The sequence below is a fragment of the Macaca nemestrina genome, chromosome X (assembly GCF_043159975.1).
Source record: "Macaca nemestrina isolate mMacNem1 chromosome X, mMacNem.hap1, whole genome shotgun sequence".
Lineage (NCBI taxonomy): Eukaryota > Metazoa > Chordata > Mammalia > Primates > Cercopithecidae > Macaca > Macaca nemestrina.
The window spans coordinates 143,853,383-143,872,542 of record NC_092145.1 but is presented as its reverse complement, the minus strand read 5'-3'; the positions used below and the strand labels follow the sequence as shown (position 1 = coordinate 143,872,542).

The 19,160-nt window shown below is 42.8% G+C and overlaps 1 pseudogene; it reads right to left on the bottom strand.

Moving 5' to 3' along the window:
* Positions 1-1,033: 1,033 nt before the first annotated feature.
* On the bottom strand, positions 1,034-3,343 carry LOC105478281 (solute carrier family 35 member C2 pseudogene; annotated as a pseudogene).
* Positions 3,344-19,160: the final 15,817 nt, after the last annotated feature.

Sequence of the window (19,160 nt, the reverse complement as noted above, 5' to 3'; positions counted from 1 at the left end):
GAATAATCTTCGCTGGATGTGCTTATTCTTAAATATAGACAACTGACATCTTCTCAATATTTTGAAATTGCTGTGCAAACACAAATTCAAACAGATAGCTATTTCTAGACACGACATGGAAATTTAGAAGCAGCTATTGTGTGGATATGAAGAAAGTTATTTTAACACAACTTAAATCAACTAGCCTAGTGCTCTGATAGGCACTGGAAAATGTGACTTTCTAACACTTTCACCTTATTAATTATTGAAGAAATAATTAAAATGAAAACCAGAATTAATTTCTCACCCAAATTAAAAAAGATAGAAAACAAAACAAAATGAACAACTACAGAAACCCATGGGACCTTTGAGGCTTTGGTGAAATGACCACTCAGACAATGTTGATGGGTGTGTAAACTGGTAGGAAAGCCTTTGTGTGGGTTGGTAATGTGTATTGGTCCTCAATTATATTCACACCTTTTGATCCAATTGCTCTGCTTCATGAGAATGTTATATGGAATAATCCTAAAGTTGGAGAGACCTTTATGCTTATGAAGGATTTTTTGTTCATTTTCTCTGGACTGTGAACCATTTATTTCCAAAGTATAAATAAATTTGCTATCTGAGAAAAGATGCTGCCCAGGTGATGAGGGCCCCAGCCTCTCCAGGTCCCCTTCCCAATTGCTCTGCAGTCCAAACCCAGTCCCCTTAGAAAGCTGCTAAGCCTCAGAAATGAGTCTTGGCTGTCAGAGTCTGGGAAATAGTTGAGAAGAACCAGCCCACTCCCGTCTGCTGCTGCGATTCTAGCACAGCTTGGGCCCAGTTCTGGCCAGGTCCCAAGCTGGCCTGGTGCTCACCCTCTCTGTTTGACCATGTTCCAAAGGGAGGGGCAGAAGCTACAAGTCCCTGACCTGGCCACACCACATGGCCATGCCCGGGTGACTCCCGGTCCACTGCTCCCAGCTGCCATGAAGAGCCAGCCACCCAGGTCCCCTGAGCTACTGCCAAGTGTTAGTTGAGAGTGGCCTGCTTTCAAGCTGCTCCCCTTGGCTGGTCACTGCTGCCTCTGGGCCAAAAAGTACTCCTCCTCGGCATTGTCATCTTACTCCTGCTGGCTGCTTCAGAGCAGTGGCTCCAGGTGGGAACTGGAGCCTAGCCTCTTCAAGGGTTCAGAGCTGTCATCACCTCTGGAGTGCAGGGCTTTGAGGATATTCCTGAGAGGCAGAGCAGGAATTCCAGCCAGTTCAGGTGGCTGATCTGATCACCCAGCAAAGTGCCGACTTCCTTCCAAATGCCAGCAATGGAGGCAGTGAGGCTGGAGGGTCTGGAGATCAGGAGGAACTCAGAGAAGTCCAAACTGAAGGTGAGAAGCCCACCAAGGAAGAGGCTCCCAAGTGCCCCAGGAGCAGCCCTGTGTCCTGGAAATGAAAGATTTCCCCCAACGTGGACAAATGGTGACTTTCACATACAGCAAAGAGAGGGAAGAGCCCCAGAAACATGAGTGGTTGCAGGTGGAACATGCTGTCGATGGAGTCCTGGAAGCCAAGATCAGCCTTCTGCTGGAATGTCTGGGTGAGGGTTCAGCGAATGCCACCAATGAACAAGGTCCCCAGCACCAAGGTGAAGCCCTCCACATTGGGCTGTGTGGACTTGAAGGTGAACATGAAGAGACCCCCGGCGATGAGGAGGATCACAAGGACCAGTGCCATTGCAACTCCTCCAGCTTGAAGATCAGAGAGAAGATTGAAGATGAAGAGGACAGCTAAAGATTTGGTTATTGTGAAGCTCCAGTTGGACAACCCCATGTCAAGTGCTGTTGCCAGTGCTGTGGGAGCCACTCTTCTGAGGTAGTAGGTCCATCTCAACACCACAAGGGTCTTGTGGCTGGATCATTCAACCAGCGCCCTTCATTGTGGAAGGCGATGCCTGCCAGTGCAGAAGCATAGTCAACACTGCCTTCCACACAAAGGTCACAAGAGGGCCCATCTCCCTATCCATGGAAGCTGCTACGCCCTAGCTCCTGGATCAGTGTGAGCAGGCACCTCTCTTAAAGACAGTTTGTAGGAAGAGCCGATTGAGGTAGCCTATGATTTTCAACAAGAACGTCACCTAGCTAGAGAAGTCTTCTTCACCTCCATGATTCAGAACCATCAGCAGAGCCCCAGGCAGAGTTCTCACCAAAGGGGCTGGTAGCCTGAGCCAACCCCTTCAGCAGTTAACTGGGTGCAGGGCGCACAGGTCCCCAGGTCTGCTCTGACTGGGATGCCTACTTTTAAAGGTTGATTACATCATATACCTAATTTTTCAACAACAGCAAAGGAATTATAGTTCATTTGCCAGATTAAATGGACTATTACCCAGCCATTAAACATGGTAACATATACGAAAATACACGTTTTTTTTTTTTTTTTTTTTTTTTTAAAAAGAGACAGAGTCTTGATCTGTCGTCCAGGCTAGAGTACAGTGGCACGATCTTGGCTCACTGCAACTTCCTGCTCCTGGATTCAAGCAATTCTCCTGCCTCAGCCTCCCGAGTAGCTGAGATTACAGGCACATGCCACAACACTTGGCTAGTTTTTGTATTTTTAGGAGACGGGGTTTCGCTATGTTGACCAGGCTGGTCTTGAACTCTTGACCTCAAGTGACCCGCCTGCCTCGGCCTCCCAAAATGCTGGGATTATAGGTGTGAGCCACTGTGCCTGGCCGAAAATATACTTGTTTAATACAAATTAAAAAGCGGGCTGCAAAACTGTCCATATGTATTAATTATAACCATATAGAGAAATCTGGGCAGATAAAAAGATTGGGAATAGACCAGGCACCGTGGCTTACACTTGTAATCCCAGCACTTTGGGAGGCTGAGGCGGGCAGATCACTTGAGGTCAGGAGTTCGAGACCAGCCTGGCCAACGTGGTGAAACCCTGTCTCTACTAAAAATACAAAAAATTAGCCGGGTATGGTGGTGGGCGCCTGTAATCCTGGCTAGTTGGGAGGCTGAGGTAGGAGAATCGCTTGAACCCAGGAGGCGGAGGTTGCAGTGAGCTGAGATTACACCATTGCATTCCAGGCTGAGCAACAAGAGTGAAACTTCGTCTCAAAAAACTTAAAAAAAAAATTGGAAATAAAAATACTAAAAAAGCTTATAGTAGTTATATTTAGGTAGTATAATTATGGGTGACATGTCTTCTTCTTTCTAACATTCTGAGTTTCCCTAATGATTTTGCATTAATAGAAATGATTGGTGTAGTATGCATCACTCACATATCCGGAGTGAGTGCTGGCTGTTGGCTAGAGTGATGAAGGTGACTGAGTTACATGTCTCTGGAAGGGCATCCTGGCCTTGTCCACAAGGTGATGACTGCATGGGTCCCAGGAAAGTGCAAGCACTTTCTTTTTTTTAAATTATAGTTTTTAGCCAGGTGCAGTGGCTCACGCTTGTAATCCCAGCACTTTGGGAGGCTGAGGCGGCCGGATCACTTGAGGTCAGGAGTTTGAGACCAGACTGGCCAACATGGCAAAACTCTGTCTCTACTAAAAATAAAAAAATTAGCCAGGCGTGGTGGCACACGCCTATAATCTCAGCTACTGGGGAGACTGAAGCAGGAGAATCGCTAGAACCCGGGAAGCGGAGGTTGCAGTAAACTAGGATTGCATCACTGCACTCCAGTGTGGGCGACAGTGAGACTTTGTCTCAAATAAATAAATAAATAAATAAATAAATAATAAATTATAATTTTAGTGCTTAAATCATTATTTATATATGTGTAATATATATATACACTTTTTTTTTTTTTTGAGACGCAGTTTTGCTCTTGTTGCCCAGGCTGGAATGCAATGGTGCGATCTTGGCTCACAGCAACCTCCGCCTTCCAGGTTCAAGCGATTCTCCTGCCTCAAGCCTCCCGAGTAGCTGGAATTGCAGACATGCGCCACCATGCCCGGCTAATTTTGTGTTTTTAGTAGACACAAGGTTTCTCCATGTTGGTCAGGCTGGTCTCAAACTTCTGACCTCAGGTGATCCACCTGCCTCGGCCTCCCAAAGTGTTGGGATTACAGGCGTGAGCCGCTGTGCCGGGCCTATATGTATAATAAATTATATCTTACTCAGAAAAATGCATAAAATGTTTTGTTTTACATTTAAATAAACATCATATAAAGTTCTTTAGACTGGAGGCTCACAGTAATGAACAGACATTGGGCATTTCATAGTTTCCCTGTGGTGCTCTACCCTGACTTAATTTGCCTTCTGTCATCAGAGGTGACCACTATCTATCATTCTGTGAATACTTTTTATGGCTTTACTATCCACTATTTATCACCAAGCAGTGTTTCACTTAATGTTGCCTCTTTTGCACTTTCCATGAAAGGAAGTAAATGGATTGGCATCTCTTTGTTTCTTTCCCCCTAGTATATTTCACACCCGCTGGTGTCTGAGTCTTGGACAACCCAATTTGCTCATCCATTCCATTTATTATAGTCTTTGGCTTCCTTTGATTTTATGTTCTTCTCTTATGAAAAATGTTGCTCGAATCATACTCAAGTTTGCAAGTGCCTATACATAACAATTTTTCTACATTAGAGAAAATTTGTTGGGTTGTAGGTTCTGGGAAACTTCAAGATTACCAGAAATTTCTAATACAGTGTATGAGTTGACCCTTCCACCATTCTTGCACATGTGTCTATTTATTCCATATAATTGGCAACATTGGAATGATCTAATGTTTTAATGAATTATTTTTGTCTATCTCATGTTTGTGAAATGGGATCATCTTGTGTTTTTATTTTGGTTTTTACTAATTAACTGTGAGGTTAATAAATTTTCATGTATAGTCTTTGAACTTCTGTGAAACAGTTTCCAGTCAACGTCTTACGTTTAGTTCATTTGTTTGTTAGTTTCTCCCAATTTCGTTATATACTCTTATTATTTCTGTGAAGGTTTGCTGTGGACCTGTTTTCAACTCATTAAATAAAAAGGAGTCCTATTGCTGGATCATAGTGTATAGTGTCTTTATTACTGTAGTGCAAGCACTTTCCAAGTGTCATGTTTGTTATTTCCCCATTGTCCAAAGCAAGTCACTTGGACAAGCTCAAGAATCAGAGTGAAGAGAACCCCCCAAGGCAGGGATATAGGGAGGGGAATGATGGCACCCATTTTGAAAACAATCTATTGCAGTTATCATAGACCATAGTAGCTGCTCAGAATCAGGATGATTTAGGCTAGGAAATAAATAAAAACGGCCAGCCCATGGCTTCTGCGTCCCTCTAAGAAAAAGTTCAAAGTCCTTAGCTCTAATACATGACTACCTGCTACGTGTTATCTCACTATATGCCTTCTCCCCACTTCAAAACTATACAGAATGGGCACACTGAGCTTTTTTTTTTACGGGGAATGCACCTTGCTATTTCACACCCTGTATCATTGCTCCTGCTGCTTCAACTGGAATATAATCCTCCACTCTGAGTCTCACAGACTAACCCACCATTGATCTTTGAAAATCTTTAGAGACACAACAGGATTTACCTCCTCAAAGAAGCCTACTCTCTGCTTTGGATAGAATTAAACATTCATTTCTTTGGAAGTTATAGAGCCACATGAAGTTATTTTTGTTTTAGTTTTTTGAGACAGAGTCTTGCTCTGTCACCCAGGCTGGAGTGCAGCGGCGTGATTGCAGCTCACTGCAGTCTCCACCTCTTAGGCTCAAGCGATCCTCCCTCCACAACCTCCCGAGTAGCTGGGACCACAGGCACGCGCCACCATGCCTGGCTAAATTTTTATTTTTAACATCTTGCTATGTTGCCCAGGCTGGTCTCGAACTCCTGGGCTCAAGTAATCCTCCCGCCTCGACCTCCCAAGGTTCTAGGCTTGCAGGTGTGAGCCTTAGTGCTGGCCCAGATTTTTGATTTTGCACCTAAATAACTTTAGTGCTCATTTGTTAACATGCCCATCTCCCTTTTGGTAGACTTTAAGATCCTCAAAGATAGGCACTATATCTTTCTTATATTCATATTTTCCTTCCTTCCTTTTCTCCTTCCTTCCTTCCTGCCTGCTTGCCTACCTGCCTGCCTGCCTGCCTTCCTAGATGGAATCTCGCTCTGTCATCCGGGCTAGAGTGCAGTAGCATGATCTTGGCTCACTGCAACCTCTGCCTCCCGGGTTCAAGCAATTCTCCTGCCTCAGCCTCCTGAGTAGCTGGGATTATAGGCGCCCACTACCACGCCTGGCTAATTTTTGTATTTTTCGTAGAGACGGGGTTTCACCATATTGGTCAGGTTGGTCTTGAACTTCTGACCTTAGGTGATCTGCCCACCTCAGCCTCCCAAAGTGCTGGGATTACAAGCGTGAGCCATTGTGCCCTGGCTTTCTCTTCTCTTTCTCTTTCTCTTTCTTTCTCTCTTCCTTCCTTCCTTCCTCTCTTTCTCCCTCCTTCCTTCCTTCCTTCCTTCCTTCCTTCCTTCCTTCCTTCCTTCCTTCCTTCCTTCCTTCCTTTCTTTCTTTCTTTCTTTCTTTCTTTCTTTCTTTCTTTCTTTCTTTCTTTCTTTCTTTCTTTCTTTCTTTCTTTCTTTCCTTTCTTCTTTCCTTCTTTCTCTTTCTTCTTTCCCTCTTTCTTTCTTTTCTTTCTTTCTTCTCTCTCTCTCTCTCTCTTTCTTTCGACAGTCTTGCTCTGTCACCCAGGCTACAGTGTGGTGGTACAATCTCGGTTCATTGCAGCCACGACTGCCCAGGCTCAAGCGATCCTCCTGCCTCAGCCTCCCGAGTAGCTGGAACTACAGGCATGCACCACCATACCTGGCTAATATTTTGTATTTTTAGTAGGGTTGGGGTTTCACCATGTTGCCCAAGTAGTCTGGAATACCTGGGCTCAAGTGATCCTCTCACCTCAGCCTTCTAAAGTGCTGGGATTACAGGCATGACCCACTGGGTGCAGACTTATGTTCATATTTCTAGAGTCTGGTAGCTGGCAATTGTTGGATGAATGTTGTGATAAATTGTTTAAATATACATATTTTAAGATATGGGGTCTTACCAAGTTGCCCAGACTGGTGACAAACTCTTGGGCTCAAGCGATTCTCCTGCCTTAGCCTCCTGAGTAGCTAGGATTACAGACACAAGCCAACACTCCTGAGTTTAACACACATTTTTCAGTCACTAGAAAAACCAAGCATTTTCATCTGTACATTTACTATTTAAACATTTTTCTCATGGGATAATTTAATCACTAGTGAAATTACGCATGTTTCCATATACATATTCATATTTGTATTTGTCTCATGGGATAAAAATTTACTTTTATTTCCATAAGTTATACATAATTGTAGGATCGTGTGTATGAAGAGAACAAAACATATCTTCAAATTGCATATACGTTTATTTACTTTGCTATAACCAGGTACTATGAACTCTCACCTGGTTTCCTTAGCTCTCGTGGAGGTCTTGTCTTTTCTTTTCCTTCCTTCCTTCCTTCCTTCCTTCCTTCCTTCCTTCCTTCCTTCCTTTCCTTCCTTTCTTTCTCTTTCCCCTTCCTTCCTTCCTTCCTTCCTTCCTTCCTTCCTTCCTTCCTTCCTTCCTTCCTTCTTTCCTTTCTCTCTCTCTCTCTCTCTCTCTCTCTCTCTCTCTCTCTCTCTCTCTCTCTTTTTGACAGGATCTTGCTCTCATCCAGGCTGGAGTGCAGTGGTGCGAGCTCTGCTCACTGCGATCTCCGCCTCCTGGGTTCAAATGATTCTCCTGCCTCAGCCTCCCAAGTAGCTGGGATTACAGGCACTTACCACCATGGCAGAGCTAATTTTTGTATTTTTAATAGAGACAGGGCTTCGCCATATTGGCCAGGCTGGTCTCGAACTCTGGACCTCAGGTGATCCACCGACCTCGACCTCCCAAAGTGCTGGGATTACAGGTGTGAGCCACTGCACCCGGCCCATATTTTCACTCGTGGATAGTTGTTCAAATTGATGTTTTGGCAGAGGTGGTGGTGGGGCAGTCATTGGAGAGTCCTATTCCACCATCTTGCTCCAACTTCCCCCATTTTATTTGCTTTGTGAAACAACAAGCTTGAAATACTGAAAATTTTATAGCAAACTTTGTGAGAAAGAAACCTACTACTACTTAACACTGAAAATAGAAATATATAGCTTTGGGTCAGGCGCAGTGGCTCACTCCTGTAATCCTAGCAATTTGGGAGGCTGAGGCGGGTGGATCAGCTGAGGTCAGGAGTTCAAGACCAGGCTGGCCAACATGGTGAAGCCCTGTCTCTACTAAAAATACAAAAATTAGCCAGGCATGGTGGCAGGTGCCTGTAATCCCAGCTACTCGGGAGGCTGAGTCAGGAAAATCGCTTGAGCCTGGGAGGCGGAGGTTGCAGTGAGCCAAGATCATGCCTCTGCACTCTAGCCTGGGCAACAGAGTGAGACTCTGTCTCAAAAAAAAAAAAAATATATATGTATATATGTGTGTGTGTATATATATATATATATATATATATATATATAGCTTTGCAGCCCTAACAGAAACAAAACTCAGCTTGACATATTAAATGTAGAAATCACTATGTAGGTAGAAAATTTTAAACTTTGTCAAGTTTCTTTAGAATGGGCACCCATTAAGAGTTATAACAACATTTAAATTCAGAAAATCAATCATCTCAAAAAATTTTAACAGTTCAAGTATTTTTCATAATTATGTTTGTGAAAGAAATGAAAATGTAAAGCCCAGGAAGCAGGGTGATACTATTGCTAGTTATAATTTCTATTTTTAACACCCTAAATTTCTTAGTTCTCATTTCTTCTTGCATTTCAGCTTGTGGTTGGCTTTGCAAAGCTAACATTTTCTTTGGTGACAGTTTTTAAAACATAAGCCAGAAGACTGGTCAGGAGCTTCTCCATTCCATAAAACATCTGAGAACTTTAAAAAAAAAAAAAGGTATTTCAATTGGACTAAGAAGATAAAGTAATGTGATATTTTGATAGGTGCTTATTTTTGTTTTGTTTGTTTTTAACTTCTAGACCTATCCCAATGTTTTCCAGGATCCTCAGAACATACGGGTGGCCTTTTCTTTTAAAAATATATATAAACCTGGTCGAGTGTGGTGGCCTATGCCTGTAATCAGACTGAGATGGGAGAATTGCTTGAGCCCAGGAATTTGAGACCATTCTGGGCAGCATAGTGGGACCCTGTCTCTACAAAAAATAAAAAATTAGCCCAACATGGTGGCACATGCCTGTGGTCCCAGCTACTTGAGAGGCTGTGGCAGGAGGATCACTTGAGCCTGGGAGTTTGAGACTGCAGTGAGCTATGATCACGCTACTGCACTCCAGCCTGGGTGACAGAGCAAGATACTGTCTCTAAGAAAAAAAAAAGTTGGGGGAGGGCAGTGTTTCTTTTATTACAGTCTCTTTCAGCAGGAAAACAAAAGCTTTCCCAGAAGCGTCCTAGGAGATTTCCTCCCTTCATCTTCTTGGCCAGTGTTGGGTAACGTGGCCATTATTAGATGCAGGGGGTCTGGGAAAGTGGATAAGAGGAGTAGAATAGCTAATGTCAGAGTGTTTCCCAAATAAAATGGGAGTTGTATCAATAAACAGAAGGTTTGTGGAGGAGGTGGGGATGAGATGGCAGTTAGGCAGGCAAAGTACATCACCTGCCATGATGCAATATTCGTGTAGCTAAAAACTTGTAATGCAGTTAGATAGAATGAATATGTTCTAGTGTTCCATAGCACAGCAGGGTGACTGTAGTTAATGATATAGTGTGGATATTTGTTCCCACACAAATCTCATGTGGAATTGTAATCCCCAATGCTGGAAGTGGGGCCAGTGGGAGGTGATTGGATCATGGGGGCAGAGTCCTCATGAATGGCTTAGGCCATCCCCTTCATGATCTGGTTGTTTTAAAGCATGTGACTGACCGGGTGCAGTGGCTCATGCCTGTAATCCCAGCACTTTGGGAGGCTGAGACAGGTGGATTGCCTGAGCTCAGGAGTTCAAGACCAGCCTGGGTAACATGGTGAAACCCCATCTCTATTAAAATCCAAAAAAATTAGCCAGGTGTACTGGTATGTGCCTGTATCTCAGCTACTCGGGAGGCTGAGGCAGGAGAATTGTTTGAACCTGGAAGATGGAGGTTGCAGTGAGGCAAGATCGTACCACTGCACTCCAGCCTGGGCGACAGAGTGAGACTCCTTCTCCAAGAAAATAAAAAAGCATGTGGCAACTCTCTCCCGATTCTCTCTTGCTTGCTCCTGCTTTTGCTATGTGACATGCTTGTTTCCCCTTCACCATCTGCCATGATTGAAAGCTCCCTGAGGCTTCACTGGAAGCCAAGTAGATGCCAGCACCATGCTTCCTGCAGAACTGTGAGCCAATAAAACCTTTTTCCTAGTCTCAGGTATTTCTTTATAGCAATGCAAGAACAGCCTAATGCAGTTAACAGTAATTTATTTTATACTTCAAAATAGCTAGAAGAGATTTGAAGTGTTCCCAATACAAAGAAATGATAAATATTTGAGGTGATTCACATCCTGATTTGATCATTACACGTTGTATGCATGTATCAAAATATCATGGACCTATCCCATAAATAAGTGCAATTATTGTGTATCAATAAAAATGTTTTGCTTGGGCTTGGTGGCTTATGCCTGTAATTTCAGCACTTTGGGAGGCTGGGGCTGGTGATTCACTTGAGTGCAGGAATTTGGGACCAGCTTGAGTAACATGGTGTAAAAGTCCCCACAAAAATTACAAAAATTAGCTGAGTGTGATAGCATGCACCCAGGTACTCAGGAGGCTGAGGTGGGAGGATCACTTGAGCCCAGGAGGTGGAGGATGCAGTGAGCAAAAATCTCACCACCGCACTCCAGCCTGGGTGACAGAGCAAGACCCTGTCTCAAAAAAGTTTTAATGGTAAATTACATTTGAATATCAGTCAAAATGGTGACAGCAATTTTTCTATAGTCCCTTACTACTAAAGTGGGATCCCTGGTGAGCAGAATGGGTGTACCCTGAAAGCATTAGAAATGCAGAATCAGGGTCCACCCTCAACCTACTGAATTAGAATTTGCAGTTTAACAAGAAGTCCAGGTGATTCCTATGCATATTAAGGTTTGAGATGCTCTAGCTGAGGTGACTCAGTACAATATGCCTAAAATACTCTAGATCAAGCAATTTGCTATTGTGAAATAGGAACAAATTGGCATCAGTACTCACAAACACAGAAAATAAAAGTCCAAATATAAGAACAGTGGACAAAAATCAGAAAACTTTGAAATGCTGTAAATGTGAGCATAATGCAATAGATGCAGGAGAAGAAAAGATATTTTTTTTCGGTCAAGTGGAATGAGACTTACCTGATGGCCATTGTATCACACCCTAATGTCATATTTATGATTACATTCAGTAATATTAAGTTTCTTACAGCATATAAAAGTGCCATTTAATAAGTCTTCACCAGCAAAGATGGAATAAGCAAGCATTCAAACTGATTAATCCTTAAGTACAAAGATGAAGCTGGTGTCACCAGTGATAGACAACATGAAAGTTAGATGAACTGCTGTAAACCTACCTCATAAGACCATGACTTCCTCTCTGTAAGATTTTAATTCTTTATTGAAACACTTTGTAGTGGATGAAAGTGAAGTTTTCTCATTTATCTCTTAATGAGCTCTTACAGTACAGTATATTTTATGCCAATCATTCTAAAGTCTTTTAAGACTCATTGATTATTAATTATTAATTATTGATTATGCTTGTTGCCTCAGCCTCATTTTGTGAGACTAGAAATACTAATGATTTTCAATGTTGCCCCAGGCTGGAGTTCATTTAAAAGCAAATACATTGTTTTTTTTTTTAAACATTATTTATTAATAGACCATAGTCTCTAGTGGTCATGCTTGTGGTGAAACTGCTTATAGTACATACATACCCCAAAGTTGGAAGTAAAAAGCTAGAGTCAACATTTTACTTTGGGAAGCTTGTACCAATTTATGTGAGCAAGCATATTTGCTTTTTAACAGTGAAATTGGACCAGCATAGAAAGCTATTTTGGCTAAATGTATTGCTTGAATTGATCTGTTTCATCACAGAACTCTTCCAGGCAGCAAACTTGGAGAAGTGCTTCTTTAAGGGAAATTAATTCAGGTCGTAAAAAAAAAAAAGGGCAGAGAGAAGGCATTAAAAACAGACACTTCATGAAAGAAGACACAGGAATGTCCAAGAAGTACATGTAACAGTGCTCATCACTGTTAGTCATTGAGGAAATGGAATTAAAACCCAGTTGAGATACCACTATGTGGCTAAAATTTTGAAAAGCTGACAATGCCAAGTAATGGCAAGAATGTGGAGCAACTGGAATTTTCTTGAACTGCTGGTAGGAGCTTAAAATGGTACAACATGGATCACCTGAGGTCAGGAGTTTGAGACTAGCCTGGTCAACATGGCAAAACCCCGTCTCCACTAAAAATACAAAAATTAGCCATGCGTGGTGGTGGGCACCTGTAATCCCAGCTACTTGGGAGGCTGAGGCAGGAGAATCACTTGAACCCAGGAGGTAGAGGTTGCAGTGAGCTGAGTTCTATGGTGCCACTGCACTCCAGCCTGGGTAACAGAGCAAGACTCTGTCTCAAAAAAAAAAAAAAAAAAAAAGTACAACAATTTTTTGTCAGTTTCTTATAAAGTTATACATACATCTACCCTAGGACCCATGAATTCCATGCCTAGGTATTTTCTCATGAGTCATGAAACCATTTGTTTAAAAAAACAAAAACAAAAACAAAAAAACAGAAAACAAACAAACAAACAACCCTGCACAAAAATGTTCAGTAGCAACTTTCTTCCTAAGAGCCCCAAACTGAAAACAACTCAAATATCCATCAGCAGGAGGATTAATAATCAAATAGCAGTATATTGATACAATGGAATACTACTGAGTAATGAAAAGCAAATCAATAGGACACATGCAGCAACATGAATGAGTCTCAGAAACATCATGTTGAATGAAAAAAGCCATTCTGTCAGAGTCCACGTAAGTGAAATTCTAGAACAAGCAAAACTAACCTATAGTGATAAAATCCAGAAAGTAATTGGAGGGATTTGCAGGGGTGGGGAAGGTAGGTACGTGGGGATTGACTGGAAAGAGGCAAAAGGGACCTCTAAGATGGAAGAAATAGTCTATGTCGGCCTGGCCCAGCGGTTCACGCCTGTAATCCCAGCACTTTGGGAGGCCAAGGCAGGTGGAACACTTGAGCCCAGGAGTTTGAGACCAGTCTGGGCAACATGGTGAAACTCGTTTCTACAAAAAATACAAAAAATTAGCCAGGCATGGTAGTATGCACATAGTCCCAGCTACTCTGGAGGCTGAGGTGGGAGGATCACTTAAGCCCAGGAGGCAGAGGTTGCAGTGAGCTATGGTGGTGCTGCTGCACTCCAGCTTGGGTGACAGAGCAAGACCCCGTCTCAGAAAACGAAAAATGAAATATTCTGCCTTGATTTTGGTATCGGTTACACAAGTACATAATTGCCAAGACCCATAGAACTGTATACTTAAGATCTATGTAGGCCAGGTGCAGTGGCTCATGCCTGTAATGCTAGCACTTTAGGAGGCTGAGGTGGGCGGATCACTTGAGGTCAAGAGTTTCAGACGAGCCTGGGCAACATGGGGAAACCCTGTCTCTACAAAAAATACAAAAATTATCTGGGTATGGTGGCATGCACCTGTGGTCCCACCTACTCAGGAGGCTGAGGTGGGAGGATCAATTGAGCTTGGGAGGTCAAGGCTGCATGAGCCGTGTTCACACCACTGCACTGAAGCCTGGGTGACAGAGTGAAACTCTGTTTCCAAACCAACCAACCAACCAACCAAAACAAAAACTATATGTTTTATATCAATTATATTTTAATTTTAAAAGTAAGATCCCCTCTTTTCTCCCCACCCTACTGAAGAGGATGTCTGCCCAGACAACCTAACTAGTGCAAAAAATTCTGTTTCAGGCTAAGTCCCTCTAGGTAAGACATAAGCTCTGCTGGACTTGAACTCCAGGTGGGAATTAACCAACATGCACTATGGCTCTATCCTATCTGAACCTGATGATCCTGTGGTTTAACTAACTTACTCTGGTGTTTTAGTAAAAGCTGCCTTTCCTACCTCAATTTTTATTATCCTTTTCTGTCTTAGCGTTTCTGGTCTTTTGACTACAAACATTTGTTGATAAGGCATGATATATATGAAAATTTGTTGTCTTTTTTGAGACTTATTCCATCTATTTTTTAAAAAATAAACCACAATGGTGTGTTTGACTTTTCTTTTCTTTTCTTCCTTCCTTCCTTCCTTCCTTCCTTCCTTCCTTCCTTCCTTCCTTCCTTCCTTCCTTCCTTCCTTCCTTCTTTCTTTCTTTCTTTCTTTCTTTCTTTCTTTCTTTCTCTTTCTTTCTTTCCTTCCTTCTTTCTTTCTTTCTTTTGAGACGGAGTTTCACACTTGTTGCTCAGGCTGGAGTGCAATGGCATGATCTTGGCTCACGACAACCTACACCTCCTGGGTTCAAGCGATTCTTCTGCCTCAGCCTCCCGAGTAGCTGGGATCGCAGACATGCGCCACCACATCCAGCTAATTTTGTATTTTTAGTAGAGACTGGGTTTCTCCACATTGGTCAGGCTGGTCTTGAACTCCCGACCTCAGGTGATCCGCCCGCCTTGGCCTCCCAAAGTGCTAGGATTACAGGCGTGAGCCACCGTGCCCAGCCCTTTTCTTTCTTTTTTTTTTAGAGACTGTGTCTCACTCTGTTGCCCTGGCTGGAGTGCATTGGTGCCATCATAGCTCACTGCAGCCTCAACCTCCCAGGGCTCAAGTGATCCTCCCACCTCAGCCTCCTGAGTAGCTGGGGAGGGGACCACAGGCATGCGCCACCACACCCAGTTAACTTTTTTTGTTTGTTTTAGTAGAGATGAGTTCTCTCTATGTTGCCCAGACTGGTCTCAAACTGCTAGGCTCAAGTGATCCTCCCTCCTTGGCCTCCCAAAATGCTGGGATTACAGGCATGAGCCATCGTGTTTGGCCATGTTTTACTTTTCTAACTGCCAAATTTGATTCAGTGCAGTTACTTAATTAGATTAGATTACTATTTATATTAAACTCAAATAACGATTAAATTGAAAAATTTCATGACAAGAGCTCACAAATGAAATCAGCCGAAGTCAACTAGTGCTTGCCTTAACCTATCCTTGGCTGTGTATGCTGCCTCATCATCAATGGGCATACCAGGCTGAGCTGACAGATGAATGACCCCTGTTAATGGAGTACAGATAGTTCACAGAAGCCAAATGTGATCAGCAGCACTTGCAAATGTCTCTTTTTCAATGCTGCCGCATGGCAAGAACACAGGTGGTGTCCTCGAGAGGTCTCCCTCTATGGTGTTTGACCACAGCACACTCTTCATCTGCAGCTTCAGAATCCAAGGTCTATCCAGATGACAGGATATTTTTAAAAAAAAAACTTTAAAAATAGAGATATAACATACATACAGTTGTGGCAGCTAGTCAGCAAAGATGGCTCCAATCTTCATGTTGTGGCAGTCCCCTCCCGCATTGAGTCAGGCTTGCCCATGACTTGAGTTAAACAAGAGAATGTGGCAGAAGTGACCCTGGGCCAGTTCTGGGCCGGGCTTTTAGAAGCATTGGTAGGTTCCACTTCCTTTCTCTTGCAACACTTGTTTTTGGGAGCCCTGTCAGTTTGGATCCTCCAAGAAACAAACACCAAGACTGAATTATATGTGCAAGAGATTTATTAGGGGAAATGCTACTGAAGGATAAAGGGCCCCCCAGCCAAATGCACCAATCATTAGGTTGGTGCAAAATTAATTGAGGTTTTTGCCATTACTTTCAATGGCAAGAGCCACAATTACTTTTGCATCAACCGAATACATACAGCTCAATGAATGGTTACATATACAAATCCATATATAACGATCACTCAGGGCTGAACGTGGTGGCTCACACCTGTAATCCTGGCACTTTGGGAGGCCAATGCAGGTGGATCACCTTAAGTCAGGAGTTCAAGACCAGCCTGGCCAACATGGTGAAACCCCGTCTCTATCAAAAATACAAAAATTAGCCAGGTGTGGTGGTGCATGCCTGTGGTCCCAGCTACTCAGGAGGCTGAGGCATGAGAATTGCTTGAATCTGGGAGACGGAGGTTGCAGTGAGCTGAGATCGTGCCACTGCACTCCAGTCGGGGGGACAGAGTGAGACTCCATTAAAAAAAAAATCAATCAGATCAAGATGTAGAATATTTACAACAACCTAGAATGCTCCCTCATGGCTCCCTCCCCAGTCAATGCCACTCCCTGACATAGAGGTAGCCACTCTCCTGAGTTCTATTGCCATACATTAGTTTTACACATTCTTGAACTTCACTTAAATGGAATGATACAGTACATACTTTTTAGTGTCTGTCTTCTTTCACTTATTGTTATGTCTGTGACTCATCCACATGGTTGGGTGCAACAGGAATTTGTTCTTTTTTTTTTTTTTTTTTAACAAATAGGCACCACATACACTGTACTACATGAAGAAGATAGGTGGGTCGGAGTGCAGTGGTGTTTACAACGACGTGATCACAATCAGTTATGGATGTCTTTGCGCCACCACGCCCAGCTAATTTTTGTATTTGTAGTAGAGACGGAGTTTCACCATGTTGGTCAGGATGGTCTCTATCTCTTAACCTCGTGATCTGCCTGCCTCAGCCTCCAAAAGTGCTGGGATTACAGGTGTGAGCCACCTGTTGTGGGATGGCATATGTTTAGCTTCGTCAAACTGATTGAGTATTTTGTAAACAGATTTCTATTTAGTTTAATAAATGATAACGACAACTCAGGGGCATTTAAGTAAGAGCCCCCCTGCTTACTTGTGCTTCTCACCCACTTGACTTAATACTCCATGGTGGCATGAATCACATCTATCTTCTTTTAAAAACTTTTTATTTTTATTTGTTTATTTTTAATTTTTTTTCAGCTAGTCAAAATGAAGCAGTGGGAGTGGAGAAAGAACAAAGACATCCATAGCTGATCTTCTTCATGTAGTGCAGGGTATGTGGTGCCTATTTGTTGGAAAAACAAAGAGTATAGGCCAGGTATGGTGGCTCATGACTGTAATTCCAGCACTTTGAGAGGAAAAAGTGGGAGGATTGCTTGAGCCTAGGAGTTTGAGACAAGCCTGGGCAGCAAAGTGAGATCTTGTCTCTACAAAAATATTTTAAAATAAGCAGGATGGTGGTGTGTGCTCTTAGTCCCATCCACCAGGGAGGCTGAGGTAGGAGACTTGCTCAAGCCTGGGAGGTCGAGGTTGCAGTGAACGTGATTGTGCCACTGACCTCCAGCCTAAGCGACAGAGTGAGACCATGTCTCAAAAAAAAAAAAAAAAAAAAAAAAGTATAAATAAGGTGTCATTGTTTAACACTGAGAAATATATACTTCTGACTGGATTTTAGGTACTATGGTGAGCAAATGGAGGAAAAGACTGATTTTTTTTTTCCTGGACCTTCCAAAGGTATTATTTATAATCATTTTTTTCCCAGAAGTGACAGTATTTATAACCATTTGACTATACGTGTATGAATAGGGATTTTATAAACTTTCTACTGGATTTCCTTATTGTGGAGACACGTCCAGAGTAAAATGATTAAGTCCTTAGAGTAGGGCTGTTTAATAATTAAGTCCTTAGAGTAGGGCTGTTTAATAGTTAAGTCTTTAGAGTAGGGCTGTTTAATCTGAAGTTTGTGGATGGATTTTGTGAGGGCCTGAAATTGCATGCAAGATTTTATGTGCAAATAGATATGTCACTCAGGATCCTTGACTGCAAGTGGCAGAAGCTCAGCTAGGATTCACTTATGTAACAAAGGGGTTTCATGGCAGGGTCTTGGTTTGGCTCATGTAGTTCAAGGAAGACAGGCACAGCCACGCCTAGGCCACAAACTTGGGGTTAAGCCCAGAACTTGGACTAAAAACAGAAACCAAAAAACAAAGACGAAGACAAAAACAAAACAAAATGAAATCTGGGGGTGCCTCATGCCCTGCTGGCTTGGGGACATCTGGTTGGCAGAATCCAAAGCACATCTGAAACCCAAGTTTCAGGAGAACCTAGAAAATGTAGTTTTTAGCTTTCCAATTTCTGCAGGACAGGAAGCACCCTAAAATAATGTAATAGATCATAGGATTCTTTCTTTCTCTCTCTCTCTCCTTCCTTCCTTCCTTCCTTCCTTCCTTCCTTCCTTCCTTCCTTCCTTCCTTCCTTCCTTCCTTCCTTCCTTCTTTCCTTCCTTCCTTCCTCTCTCTCTCTCTCTCTCCTTTTTGACAGAGTTTCACTCTTGTTGCCCAGGCTGGAATGCAATGGCACGATCTTGGCTCACTGCAACTTCTGCCTCCCGGGTTCAAGCAATTCTCCTGCCTCAACCTCTCGAGGAGCTGGGATTATAGGCACGCACCACCATGCCCTATTAATTTTTTGTATTTTTAGTAAAGATAGGGTTTCACCAAGTTGGCCAGGCTGGTCTCGAACTCCTGACCTCAGATAATTTGCCCGCCTCGGCCTCTCAAAGTGCTGGGATTACAGGTGTGAGCCACTGCACCCGGCCATGGGATTCTTTCTTTAAGACCCCAAAAAGGTCCTCAAAAATCCTTCTCAACCTAACACCGTACCACCAATGGTGCAAAGTTGGATCTATCAGTGAAATCTATATGTCATCCCTGTGCCATTTCATGTTGCTCCCAGATCTCTTACTTTTTTTAAAGAAAAATATATGCAAAACTTAGAAATAGGCAAAATGCTTGCCACATCTCCTTTCAATGTCATATTAGAACACCGTTTATAGCATACTTTTCTATAATGGATAACATAACGGTCTGTCCTAGAAAGGCAGGCCATAAACTTACAACAAAAATTGCTTCAGCCCAAATTGTTTTAGTACCAACCCATCCAACTCATGTGTTCCAAGATTCAGCAACTTGTGTGGTTTACAAAATCTGACATATGTTCATTCTCTACCCAGCCCAGCCTTAGAACCATCTGAGCCCAGTCATCTAACTTCCTTCTTTTGAGTTGCTACTGAGATGTTGTAAACTCAGGGCTCTCCCTTACTCAGCAAGTTGAATAAATTTAGCTTTGTGTCATCAAAGGGTGGCTCTGGTGGTCTTTGTGAGGTGCTTTGTAAA